Below are 14,492 nucleotides of genomic sequence, written 5' to 3' on the forward strand. Positions count from 1 at the left end.
TCCTTTATACAGCGAGGCTCCTATACACAAGGATTTAGTACAACACCACATTCCAGGTTCTGGGCAGAACAAGCAGATTTGGGACCTGGGAAGATTAACACATGACAAATGGGCGGGTAGCGAGGAGAGCTCAGCAGAAGTATGGCAAAGGTATTCACAAAGGAAACTAGAAGAATAAGTCGAGATCTCAAAAATAATACCAGGAAAATGACAGGAACCTGACAGATAACAAAGACGAAACCCCTACAGAGTCAGAACTGGCTGAATCGTATGGGAGATTTTCATTAAAAGTCATGACAGAGTGACACAGAAAGCAATTCTTGCATTGACTGATAGACAGGATAAACGCACCAAACACTTACCTGGAGATATGATAAGGGTATGCAGATTTGAAGGACAGAAGTGTTAACCTTCAGATTAAACTGTCTCGAATATCTAGCTGTTTTGGAGTTGTTTAATTGAATCAGTGCTGTCTTGGATATATTTGCATTGGCAGAGAATCCCCTCTCCCTAATCAATATACTGAGTAATTGTATGTATGTAATGAAGGCCTCAAGCTCCTGATTCAGGGAGCAAAGGTGAAGAAATAGTTCCTAATTACTCAGGAAATCTTTTCTTCATTTTAAACCCAGTTTCAGGTGTAAATAATGCAACTCTGGGTGAATTAACTATTTCCCGTGTGCCTTCTGAATACAAATTGTTTGAACAACTCGAGAACCCTTTCAGGTAAACAGGCACATGTGTAACTTCCACATACTGCAAGGCTACCAGTGATACGCAATTCCCAGCATACATGCTCAACAGCAGTACATCAGCTAGATCTGAGGCCAGTAACACGTTAGAAACACATAGGGTTGGCAGGTCCCTCTTCGCAACCGGCGGGAGGTTTTCGGGAAGGAGCCTGAGGAGGGTAGGATTTGGGGAGGGGAAGGAATTCCATGCCATAGAGTCCAATTGCCAAAACAGCCATTTTCTCCAGGTGAACTGATCTCTATTGGCTACAATAGAGCTTATCAGTTGTAACAGCAGGAGATCTCCAGCTAGTACCTGGAAGCTGGCAACCCTAGAGACACACAAGATTTACAGCGTATGAGCTTTTGAGAGTCAAAGCTCCCTATGTCAGATACATCAAACCATTTTCCTTGGCACGCAAGGCTGGTTTTCCTCTATGCAGCTGAGGCAAGCCCCTGAGGCATAGGCTGCACTGCTGTGGCAGAAGGTGTGGGAGAAGGAAACAGGTATTGCTTATGCACATCATCACCTTTGTGGACCTATGCAGCCAGCAGCAAGGCCCTGGGCAAGCCTCTGAGGTACTGGCTCTGGGCAAGCCTCTGAGGTACAAGTGGGGCTCAATATGTTCCCAGTATGTCTGTCAGGTAGGGCAGGACTGTGAGGAGAACACAGCCCTGGAAAAGGTCCTCACCTCCAGGTCAACCCCGCCTAGGGTTGCTAGGTCCCTCTTTGCCACCGGCAGGAGGTTTTGGGAGTGGAGCCTGAAGAGGGCAGGATTGGTGGGGGGGGACTTCAATTGCCAAGCAACCCTTTTCTCCAGGTGAACTGATTTCTATCAGCTGGAGATCAGTTGTAATAGCAGGAGATCTTCAGCTAGTACCTGGAGGTTGGCAACCCTAACCCCACCCCCAAGGGAGGGAGAAAGAGCCTGTCCAGCCAGCCTGATGCCAGGCTTGGCTGAGTGCCTCCTTCCTTGCCTCATGCTGGGCTCAGCCATGAGGGCTCAGTGTCAACAGACACCCTGTGAGGTAGGTGAGGCTGAGAGACGATGACTTGCCCAAGGTCACCCAGCTGGCTTCATGTGTAGGAGTGGGGAAACAAATCCAGTTCACCAGATTAGCCTCCGCTGCTCATGTGGAGGAGTGGGGAATCAAACCCGGTTCTCCAGATCAGAGTCCACCGCTCTTAACCACTGCACTACGCTGGCTCTCCCCTCCCCATTGAAGCCCCTCCCCTCCCCAAACCCCACCCTCCTCAGGCTCCTCCCCAAAAACCTCCCACCGGTGGCAAAGAGGGACCTGGCAATCCTAGTCAAGATATACCATAAACCAGGGTTCCTCAATGTGGCACCTGTGGGCTTAATGCCCCCCACCACTACTTTCCCTGGCGCCCACTGAACTTTTCAGAAAGTAGATGACGCTGTTGTAAGGCAGGACTTCTTATTGTCTGCCCCCCTTCAAAGTAAAGGATTTTCTGCAGCTGCAATAGCAGCCACAGCCACTGGGGGAGCAGGAGGACTGATGAGCACCTAGGCTTTTCTTAGTCATTGTGTGATTCCATTTCTTCTCCATTTCTTCTCCAAAACCCATTTCGGGTTTGGCTCTGCCTCCTATGTCAGCCATTTCAGGGTGGAGCTCACTACAAAGGTGCCTACGTGCTCAAAAAGGAGGGTTGCCAGGTCTCTCTGCCACCGGTGGGAGGTTTTTGGGGTGGAGCCTGAGGAGGGTGGGGTTTGGGGAGAAAAGGACTTCAATGCCATAGAGTCCAATTGCCAAACCAGCCATTTTCTCCAGGTGAACTGATCTCTATCGGCTGGAGAACAGTTGTAATAGCAGGAGATTTCCAGCTAGTACCTGGAGATTGGCAACCCTATAAAAAAGTCTGGGGACTCCTGCCATAAACAATGCAATCCAAGGGTAGAAGACAATGCAGTAAAAGCAAGATGATGCCGACCATAAACATAGCACATCTAAACTGAGAAAGAATGAGGAAACTTCTGAAAACTGTATAGAAAACATGTCACAAATATTGTGTAGTTGTTGGTCTAACGTTTACTAAAACTGAAGATGAAATAATGTTTATTGTGGGATATTTGAGACAAGTGAGTGAAAAGGAAAGACTTAATAGGCAACTATTATTAGGGGGGAAAGATGGAAAAAATTAGCATGGCAAATGTAATTAAATCCAGTTAAATCCCAAATGTCATTAAATCCCAGTTACTTGCATGTATAAGGTTGTGGTTAAGGTGATGGAAGGCAGACATGCCAAGCATATCTTGAAAGAACATCCTGTCCGACATTGTCAAAAAGACAAGGATGAATAACAGACAGATCTCTGTAGGATCTCTTACAATGAATTCATCTGTAACATAGACAAACATGCTGTAAACTGCCATTTGGTAGGGGAAAAAGACATTGTTCTACTAAACTGAAGGATTTCAACCCATTAAAAGGGCAGTAAATGGGCAACCTTAATGCTTTAGATGGTATATTTGGACTGACAAGACAGCTGTTCTTTGAGACCATGCTTACAGAAGAATCAGGATAATATTAGATTAAAACTTGGCTGTTCTTTATTGCATGAACAGATACTAATTAGTGTTATTACACGCACAGGTGGACAAGGTAGATCAGTAATTGGTACACTTTTCTATTAAAAGCTGTTGATGTACTTTTCTATTAAAAATACAGAACCATGTCCTCCTCTGCAGCTGGTCATCTTGGCCCAAATATAACTCAGCCATGTTCACAAAACAAGCTCCCAGTTCATAAATAAGGCTTGTTTGAGCTGAATGTTCTAATAATATTTAAAAAAAATTGATTTTCCTTACTATGGCTTTTTTCACAGGGAGATAGGGTTGCCAACTCCGGGTTGGAAAATTCCTGAGGATTTGCAGGTGGAGCCTGCAGAGTTCAAGGTTTGGAGTGGGGTGAGAAAGATCTCAGCGGGGTATAATTCCAAAGAGTCCTCCCTCCAAAACAGCCATTTTTTTCCTGCGAAATGGATCTCTGTAGTCTGGAATGGACTAAAGCACAAGGAGCCTTTCTGGTCAATTTCATCTTGACACTAAATTACAAGCGACTGAAGAAGATGCCTGGAAAGGATTAGAATCCGGACTTTCCTTTTCGCTTTTCAAAGAGGGTGGAGATTGACCATATCTTCTCATACTTAGATCATTCTACTTTTGATCCCCATTGGGTCAGAACTGCATAAAGTATTGGCTTCATTATTTGCTGTACTTGTGGTGTATGTACTACCATCTTGCCAGCCATTCTATTCTATGTTTATCTCACTGACATTTGCGTGTGTTCCTATGTTTATTCTCATATCTGGTTAAATTATTGTGGTATCTACTTGTTTGGCTACTGTGCTGTTTCTATTTTTTTTTTTTTTTTTTGGCTCACGTGGAGGTTGGCAACCCTAGGTGGAGATGATTCTCTGTGTAGCTCTCACTTCTAGAGCAGAGGGAGCATCCACACGGTAGTTTCCCATGCACTTTCCTTACGTCAGTATTACCTTCAGCCCTCACTTTGCCCTTCCCAGACCAACCAACACATCATATTTAATTCCAGCAATATCCATGTACTTGGCATCCATGTGGGCAATCTCTCTAACACCAACCATATCCAAAATGAGAAGTGTCCGCTCATATGAAAGGCAGACTTTATGAAGATGCATAATTTTGTATTATTATAGTAAAATGAGCTGTTCAGATTTACTTCCTGAGGGCTGGAATACAAAATACCTTCTTTATTTAAAAAAAAAAAAAAAAACCAAGAAGAAAGGAGAAAACCGCCTACTGATTAAATATCTCTGGGGAAAAATGTAGCTAAACAGAATAATTTTCTTCAGGGTTGCATTTCATACAGAAGTTATTGTCTTTCCTGGAAACTATCATTTTTCTTTTCTCAGCAAACCCCCTAAAACCTTGCAGAATCTATTCTGGATCCCTCAGCACATCCCCATAGGATAAGCTTGTATATGCTGCAGCATTTAAATTGTGATTCCAAATGGGAAATCCCCTGCGGACCCCTGAAATGTATCTAATAAATTCAGCACATTATTTATGTAAAAATCTATCCTGTTGAATATTCTGCTGTGAGAAGGGAGAGGACGGAGAGCACATAACGAGGTTTGCCAACAAAACTGCTGCTTCTCCTGGCTAACTGCGAATTTTAACAGACTCTTCCAGCTAATCCTTTCATCTTTTGCATTAAAAGAGCAGAGAAAGGAAAGCCAACTGAGATACTGTACTTTGCTGGAGAAGACACAACCAATTCCCTTAAGGCATGCATACATGTCGATGTGGGGGAGGGGGAATGCATGATTTCAAAATAAATTTATATTTAGACAGTAGTTCTGAATTGATACCTGGGCCCATTGTGGAAAAGGGACATTTGTTCATACATTTTAAAAATGGTTTGATCTTTTTCCTCCCCCACTGGCTTTTTCCTGGAAATTATCATTTCCAGGAAACTAGAACCAACTTTTATTATTTTATCTTAAAAGATCAGGAAGGAAGTAAAGAGATTGTTGAAAGCTTCTATGACAAAGATAGCATATGCAGGCATTTTAAACAGAAACAAGCTCAGTGGTTGAATCAGGGCCAATCTCTAGGGTCACCAACCTCTAGGTACTAGCTGGAGATCTCCTGCTATTACAACTGATCTCCAGCCGACAGAGATCAGTTCACCTGGAGAAAATGGCCACTTTGGCAATTGGACTCTATGGCATTGAAGTCCCTCCCCTCCCCAAACCCCACCCTCCTCAGGCTCTGCCCCAAAAACCTCCCGCCGGTAGCAAAGAGGGACCTGGCAACCCTGCCAATCTCTCAGTTTACACTGTACAGTTCTGCACACAAAGAGCAAATCAGACTAGTCCAGCTGCTACAGAATCCCTCACAAACAGCAGTTCCCTCCCAATTCCTACAATTCCCAAAGTTTCTTGGATGAATGAAAGTGGATGAGAGCCTTGACAGTTAAATCAGTAACTTTGTTGTGTAGCCCTGCCTTAAGCAACTAATTACTTCCACCCGTACATCCTCTTCCACTACTGGCAACAGTCTTGTTTCAACTAAAGAGTGTCTCAACAACTCTAATGTTGAGGAAGGATTATTGGAGATGGTGAGACCAGATGATTCAATTTTGCCCTAGCAGCCTCAAGTACTCCATTCCCAAAGGTTTTCAGCTGAGCAAATGAAAGATCACTTCCATACATTTGAACTCAAACTTGTCTGGATTCTTCCCATTCAAACATGGTGTTCTTCCCTCTTCTATCTTAAAATGCTAAGTATGTTGTATGAAAGTCTGCTGTATTGGATCGGTTTCTGTGAAAAGATTTAAGCAATTATTTCCTCTGCTGTAACCTTTTGCCCTTTTAATTTAAGTAATTAAAATAAAATCCACGCTCCATTAGTCTGTTAGATATGTGGGCTGGATTTGTTTCCTCAGAAGGCCCATACAGTAAATATTGTAATTTAAAAGTTTAACATTTTACTATTCTTCAGATTCAGTATATATTTAAAATTAATTTTAAACCAATGCCAGCATCAAAGGACAAAAATATCCTTTGTTCTAAATCATAACAACTTGAATGAAGGGTAGTATTTTATCAACCTTGCATGATAGCTATAAGGAAATTATGCAAATACATTTTTTCTTCTATATACAAAACCACTAAGAGCAAGTATGCTATTTATTTAACCCAGCCTCAAGGTCTTTCAAAGTATCCATTAAAGCCTAATGAATGAGTGCCATGTTCCAGAAGTCAAATCTTTTGCATACAAACACCAATAAACTTGGCTGTTGTGGAATGGCTAGATGTGAATTGAACTAGTGCAGGACAAGGATATAATACTGAAGCCCCCTTTGCTGAAGACACTCAGCAAAGACGCTTTGCTGAAGACACTAAAGAAGCCTGGGGGATTGGAATTTGGTGATGGTGCTGAGAATGTTTTTGTTGGAAGTGTCAACCGCCTTTGCAGAACCACGGTTCCTTCCCATGGATTCCTTGGGGAAAGTATTATTTTTTAAAATAGATATTTTAGGAAAATTATATGCTGCCTTTCCTCTTGATGTAATCTCCAAGAGGCTCACAAATAAAAAAAACATCAAATATAATCATGTTTAGAACAAGACAGTCAAAATGCGATCTTCATAGGCCTTCTAGAATAAACATGTGTTAAGATTTTGCCAGTAAGTAGGGTTGCCAGGTCCCTCTTCGCCACAGGCGGGAGGTTTTTGGGGTGGAGCCTGAGGAGGGCGGGGTTTGGGGAGGGACTTGTATGTCATAGAGTCCAATTGCCAAAGCGGCCATTTTCTCCAGGTGAACTGCCCTCTATCAGCTGGAGATCAGTTGTAATAGCAGAAGATCTCCAGCTACTACCTGGAGGTTGGCAATCCTACCAATAAGGATGATGTTACACAAACCTGTTTAGAGTTGGCCATCGAGAAGGCACTCCGATGCTAACTGAAAGTTTGGGTTCCTACAGCTAGGCCCCTCTGCTCTAGACAGCTGAAGAATTTGGACAGATTCCTATGAGTGGAAGCAATCCTTCAGATGGTGGTGGAAACTGGCATCAAGTCGCAGCCATAGTGTTTTCAAGGCAAGAGATGTTCAGATGTGTTTTCCCATTGCCTGCCTCTGCGTGGGCTGAGAGAGTTCTGAGAGAACTGTGACTGGCCCAAGGTCACCCAGCAGGCTTCACATGGAGGAGTGGGGAATCAAACCTGGCTCTCCAGATCAGAGCCTGCCACTCTTAACCAATACACCACGCTGGCTCACAATCCTTCAGAAACTTAAAGTCATATAGAGCAGTAAAGGTTAAAATCAGCATATCAAATGTGGGCCAGAAACAAACTAGTGCAGTTCCTACAGCATTGAAGAAGAGTTGGTTTTTTATAAGCCGATTTTCTCTACCACTTAAGGCAGAATCAAAGCGGCTTACAATCACCTTCCTTTTCCCTCCCCACAACAGACACCCTGTGAGATAGGTGGGGCTGAGAGAGCTGTGACTAGCCCAAGGTCACCCAGTTGGCTTCATGTAGAGGAGTGGGGAAACCAACCCGGTTAACCAGATTAGCATCCACCACTCATGTGGAGGAGTGGGGAATCAAACCCAGTTCTCCAGATCAGAGTCCTCCGCTCCAAACCACCACTGTTAACCACGCTGGCTCTCTTGGTGTTACGCAGTCATTTGAGGCAATCCCAGTTATTGTTATGAGGTTTCCAGAGTGGCCATCACAGGCAGCCACACATGAGCTAATCTGGATGTTAGCAAGGCATGTGAGATAGCGGCCAGGTGGGCTTTTTCAAGGAACAGACACAGCTGGGGAAGCAGCCTCAGCTGGTAAAAAGCACTCTAAGTTGTCTCTGCCATTTGTTTACAGCTTGGGAGAGTCCAGAAGTACCCCCAAAGTGCAAGCTTGATTTTTCAGAGATCATTACTGTTACTTTTAAACCAATTCAGCCCGCAATAAAGAAACACCCACGTTTGCATATGACAGGTCGTATAAACCAGCAGGAGCTTCCAATTACATCATTATCTAATCTCTCAAATTTACAGCCATTCCGCCTCTTGAAAGTTTCTCACAGTAACCAGCACAACAAAGCATGCAATTTCCTCCTTGCCTTTCTTTCTTTTTGCTCTTGCTTTATTACTTTGGGGGTGAGTTTTGGGGGGGGGGGGAAATGCTCTGGCTGGTTCGTTTTGTGCCCCAGAATGTGAAGGCAGCAAGTACCGGGAACACCGCAGCTGTAATAGGATTGCCCACTTTGGTTTGGGACATTCAAGGAGATCTGGGGATGGAGTTTGGGGAGGGCAAAGAACACCGTGGGGTATAATGCTATACAGTCCACCATCCAAAGCAGCCATCTTCTCCAGATCTCTATAGTCTGGAGATCACTTATAATTCTTTAGGACAGATATATAGTTGCATTGACACTTACCTTGCTTTCTATATCGTGTAGCTTGACTAATATATCATTTTGCACTTTGTTATACATATTCGCTCCTGTGTTTGTTTCCTAACATCCTCTAGGTACTAGCTGGAGATCTCCTGCTTTTACAACTGATCTTCAGTCAACAGAGATCAGTTCACCTGGAGAAAATGGCCGCTTTGGCAATTGGACTCTATGGCATTGAAGTCCCTCCCCAAACTTCGCCTTCCTCAGGCTCCGCCCCAAAACCCTCCAGGTATTTCCCAACCCGGAGCTGACAACCCTAATCACCAGTCTGCCTCTTCAATCTAAAATTCAAGCTCTATATTTGATTTTCACCTTCTTCCCTTGGCTCAACGTAGTCCATTTCCCCACCACCACCACCACTCTCTCCAGTTATTTTAGAACTTCAGTTTTAAAATCACTGCATACTTTAAATATCCTTTGTTTAGAAAGAAAAGGTATACATAATTAAAAAGGGCCTGGGGTGGCAGTAAGTACAGCAATGAGAAAAAAAAAATTTTGAGCAGCTCTTAGTTTGGTTTTCTAGTGTGTGTGTTTCATGCCTTTGCCAGGTCTTGAAAGAATGGAAAAGACAGAAATCTTGAAAGACAGAATCCTTGCAAGATTATTTTGCAGAGCCAGATGGCAGGAAGTAATAGGGGAGAGCTGTGAATGGGCAAAGCACAGCAGACCAATTTGAAACCAGTGGTGCCACCCAACACCAAAGGGGCGGAGTCCATGGAAAAGATTTTATTTATCTAGCCTTTAAGTAGAGATTCAATGGGATGTTATGTACCAGGTAAAGCCAGGAAAAGAGGAAGACCCAACAAGAGATGGACTGACTCAATAAAGGAAGCCACAGCCTTCAATTTGCAGGATCTGAGCAAGGCTGTCAAAGATAGGACATTTTGGAGGACTTTCATTCATAGGGTCACCATGAGTTGGAAGCGACTTGACGGCACTTAACACACACACAAAGCTATTTACCTCCATCTCATGAAAAGCTTCAGCTGCCCATTTCCACAAATAAATAGGTCATTTTTCTCCAGGTCTGTTAGTGGCCCTAGTAGCAAGCTGTCAAATTCCCCATTAATCAAAATATTGTCGAAGGCTTTCACGGTCAGAGTTCATTGGTTCTTGTGGGTTATCCGGGCTGTGTAAGCGTGGTCTTGGTATTTTCTTTCCTGACGTTTTGCCAGCAGCTCTGAAGATGCCTGCCACAGCTGCTGGCGAAAAGTCAGGAAAGAAAATACCAAGACCACGGTTACACAGCCCGGATAACCCACAAGAACCAATCCCCCTTAATCATTTCAGTCCTGTCTCTATGGCAAAGACTCATATACATATCTTTTTCCCTTAAAGGGACAGGGAAGGCTCTTCATGATCTTTGCTCATGAAGAAATAGTGGAGGAGAAGCCCTGGCTGGGGAGAGGGAAGTAAGGAAAGAAAGACAGGGACTCAGAAAGGTAACAGAGACTTTGCACTGGCCAGTGAGATAGAATGGGGAGGGGCTGTGGCTCAGTAGTAGAGCATCTGCTTGGCCTGCAGAAGGTCCCAGGTTCAATCCCCGGCATCTCCAGTTAAAGGGACTAGGTAAGTAGGTGATGTGAAAGACCTCTGCCTGAGACCCTGGAGAGCTGCTAACCCTCAGCAGAGGAGGATCTACTGTGAAACTAATGAAGTTTAAGCTTCAGGGCCCCTAATCCTGGAGGGGCCCCTGAAGCAATTTTTTTTAATGAGTGAATTTCTCAATAAAATTGATGGAGTTTTTTAGTGATAGAATCATAAGCCAATGGGTTGAAGTACATAATATTGACTTTAGAATATGCTCTAATACTCATTTCATATGGCCCTGCGTGCGTGTTTGTGTGTGTGGAAGGGGGGAAGGTGTGTATGCATGTGTGTGTGGGGGGGAGCCTCCTTCCTTTTCCTTCCTTCCAATCGCCTGTGTGCGTGCCTGCGTGTGTGTGTGTGTGGAGGGGGGGAAGGCGTATGTGTGTGTGTGGGGAAAGCCTCCTTTCCTTCCTTCCTTCCTTCCTTCCCTCTCTCCGTCCTTTGCATAGCCTCTCCTAGGGTTGCCAGGCTGCAGACCTGGCAACCCTAGCCTTCCTTCCTAGCCTTCCTTTCCTTCCCTCCCTCCTCTGCATGGCCTCTCCTAGGGTTGCCAACCTTCAGGGGGTGGCTGGAGACCTGGCAACCCTAGCTTTCCTTCCTAGCCTTCCTTCCTCCCTCATCTGCATAGCCTCTCCTAGGGTTGCCACCAGGTGGTGGCTGGAGACCTGGCAACCCTAGCCTTCCTTCCTTCCTTCCTTCCCTTCCTCCTCTGCATAGCCTCTCCTAGGGTTGCCACCAGGTGGTGGCTGGAGTCCTGGCAACCCTAGCCTTCTTTTCCTTCCTAGCCTTCTTTTCCTTCCCTGCCTTCCTTCCTTCCTCTGCATAGCCTCTCCTAGGGTTGACTGGAGACCTGGAAACCCTAGCCTCTTCCCCCCCCCCAATCGCCGCCGGGAGATCTACACTTGGTATGGCCCCCGAATGATGTTATAAATGTGCAAATGGCCCTTGACAGGGAAAAGGTTCCCCACCCCTGGCCTAAAGCATCAACCAGGCGTGACATGACATCCTCCCAAAACCCAGCCCTTTTCTAGCATTTCCAGAGTCTGTGTTGGGAACCCTAGATGAGTGCGTTGTTCAAAATATGGGACATGCAAGCCATATTTTATGATTTCTAATTGTATACCTATCAACGTTTAATATGCAAAATGGATCTCGCCGCCTTGCTTGAAGAAAGAGGATTTAGCAGGAAAGGTAAAGGACCTTGGGCAGTACAAGGCTATTCAGTGAGAGGACTAGAGAAAGTCTAAAAAGTTAGTCTGCTTAAACATGAAGGGAAGTACTAGAGAGAAATGAAAGGCAGACAGGCACCCTTCCTTCAAAAGAACTCAGGGCAGCATGCATGGCTTTCCCCCTCTTTATCTTATCCTACACCAATCTTATGAGGTAAGCTGGGTGAAGAGAGCGCGAACTGCTCCAACATTGAGGCTCCATTGCTACATTGGCGGGACATCAGTGGTATACATTTGGGCTGTGCCTCTTGCCCTACACACCAGCACTAGCTAGCTGAGCCTGTGGCAGTCCTGGCTGCACCACAAGGCTGGTTTGAACCCAGCCATCAGCAGGACAGGTTCCGGAGGAGACATGGCTGTTGCTTCCCATGCTGCTGGTGGCTTGGCTTGGTCAGAGGTCTTGGTTACCATCATCAGAAGCTGTTCATGGAATGGTTACCCTGAATTTGGCAGCTAGTAGGCTGAGTTCATCTCTCCTTTTCTGAGAGAATTAGGAGAGCCACAGGGCCAAGGAAGGGAGGAGGCAGGAACAAGGCCATTCCTCCCTCTCGTCTTCTTTTTCTACCAGTGGCAGAAAGTAGGCCCAGAGCTTCTTCAACCTCCAGCATCGTGTACTGGTTAAGAGCAGTGGTTTGGAGTGGTGGACTCTGATCTGGAAAAGTGGGTTTGATTCCCTGCTCCTCCATATGAGCGGTGGACGCTAATCTGGTGAACCAGGTTGGTTTCCCCACTCCTACACATGAAGCCAGCTGGGTGACCTTGGGCTAGTCACACTCTCTGTCTCACCCACCTCTCAGGGTGTCTGTTGTGGGGAGGGGAAGGGAAGGTGATTGTAAGCCGGTTTGATTCTTCCTTAAGAGAACCAGCGTGGTGTAGTGGTTAAAAGCGGTGGTTTGGAGCGGTGGACTGGAGAACCGGGTCTGATTCCCCTATCCCCACTCCTCCACATGAGTGGTGGAGGCTAATCTGGAGAACTGTATTTGTTTCCCCACTCCTCCACATGAAGCCAGCTGGGTGACCTTGGGCTAGTCAGTCTCTCAGCCCCTCACAGGGTGTCTGTTGTGGGGAAGGGAAGGTGATTGTAAGCCGGTTTGAGTCTCCCTTAAGTGGTAGAGAAAGTCAGCATATAACTACCAACTCTTCTTCTTAAGTGGTAGAGAAAGTCGGCATATAAAAACCAACTTTCCTCCTCCTCGTCCCCCCGTTCTGGAATCATGACCCATCTGCAAGAGTCATGACCCACTGTTGGGTTCTGACCCATGGTTTGAGAATCCCTTCTATATAGCAGTTTAGTTAATTTGGTTAGACTATATACAAAAACACTATCAGTAGTTTGATCTCCCTTTTTATTTATGTTTCAGATGAGTTGCTTTGGCTTGTTCTGCCTTACAAGGCCGAGCTGTCACTGCCGAGAACTAAGTGGGACTTAGGTAAAGGTAAAGGTCCCCTGTGCAAGCACCGGGTCATTCCTGACCCATGGAGAGACGTCACATCCCGACATTTTCTAGGCAGACTTTGTTTGCGGGGTGGTTTGCCAGTGCCTTCCCCAGTCATCTTCCCTTTACCCCCAGCAAGCTGGGTACTCATTTGACCGACCTCGGAAGGATGGAAGGCTGAGTCGACCTTGAGCACTTACTTCCTAGTAAATATGCTTTGGACGTTTTCTATTTCCTGAATTGGTATAGACTGGGATTTTACCAGAATATTTTAAAACTATTCTGATAAAACCATGCTTTCCAAAGTAATATTTAATAACACTGGAAGCCCAGTACAACTTCATTTTGATGAATTCTTTTTTTTTTTAAACATGAAGTAGGAAAAAAAGAAGAAATGTGGGATAATAGTTCAAAAGAAGTTGAATCTTGAGACATTTTAACTATTGTTCTAACCTTTTTGACTGTGGATGTTGCAGGAGAGGAGCCCGGGGACTCGGCTGAATGACATTGTGGGATGTCAGCTGTTTCTGCCTTCTGCCTCGGCCCCCACAGCGATGAGCTGGGGCAATCAGAGAAGTGTTTGAACAGAGGAAGAGGAAAAATATCAAAAGGAAAATTGGAGTCAGTGCTAAAATGAGCAGCTCGCAATCTCAAAGAGAGATTGCTGGTGAAATGATAACACAGGCTATTATTTTAAGAAACGGGCTTTCACTAAAAGGGAAAGGGGGACAGGAGCACAGAAAGTGAAAAGATCAGCATCGTCAGTGATGAGTCCTGTCAGAAGAAAGGTAAATTTGCCATTATAAAGTGATTCTTTATCTATTGCTGTGACATCGTCAAATATGTTTGTATTACATATTTCAGGTTCAGCCAACTTTTAATATTCTAAAATAAATAGGAAAAGAGGGGGGTGGGAGCGACTAAACAAAAAAGAATTAAATTCCAGATTAGATGTATGAGTTTGGCACTTAGCAGTAATTCTTTGATCTGTACCTGCAGAATATAAACTACAAAGAAAATGCAAATCAAATATGATGGAGCATCCAATTCAAGGCAAGGCAAAACAAAAAGAAATTGGCTCTCTCAATTGATTTATGTGGCACTTTTTCATTGTGCGTCAAATCTGAATATGAACGACTATTTGCTTTCAAAATACACAAACTGCACAATTAAAAGAAATGTAAATGTAAAGATAACCATATTTCTTGTTCACATTACAATTACTTGCACAAGTGTAAACTCATGGACATCCTAAAACTTGTATGAATGAAAAACTCCCATATAAGCAGCTTCATTATGTACCCCATTCTACATTACATGCATGAGTTGTGAAATTCACATATTCAAAGCGTAGCCACAGGAAATCAGTGATGCTGCCTCAAAATCCTAACTAGTTTCCCTTCCCTTTATGTATCCACCACAAACTACTTGTCATAAGACCTCCATGATCTTTCCCCTTCTTAACTTTCAGCTGTCATAATATCCTGACAGATCTCTGCCCTTGATCTTTACTCCACACTCAATAACCCTCAGCTAAAGA

The sequence above is a fragment of the Euleptes europaea genome, chromosome 4, assembly GCF_029931775.1.
Source record: "Euleptes europaea isolate rEulEur1 chromosome 4, rEulEur1.hap1, whole genome shotgun sequence".
Taxonomy (NCBI): Eukaryota; Metazoa; Chordata; class Lepidosauria; order Squamata; family Sphaerodactylidae; genus Euleptes; species Euleptes europaea.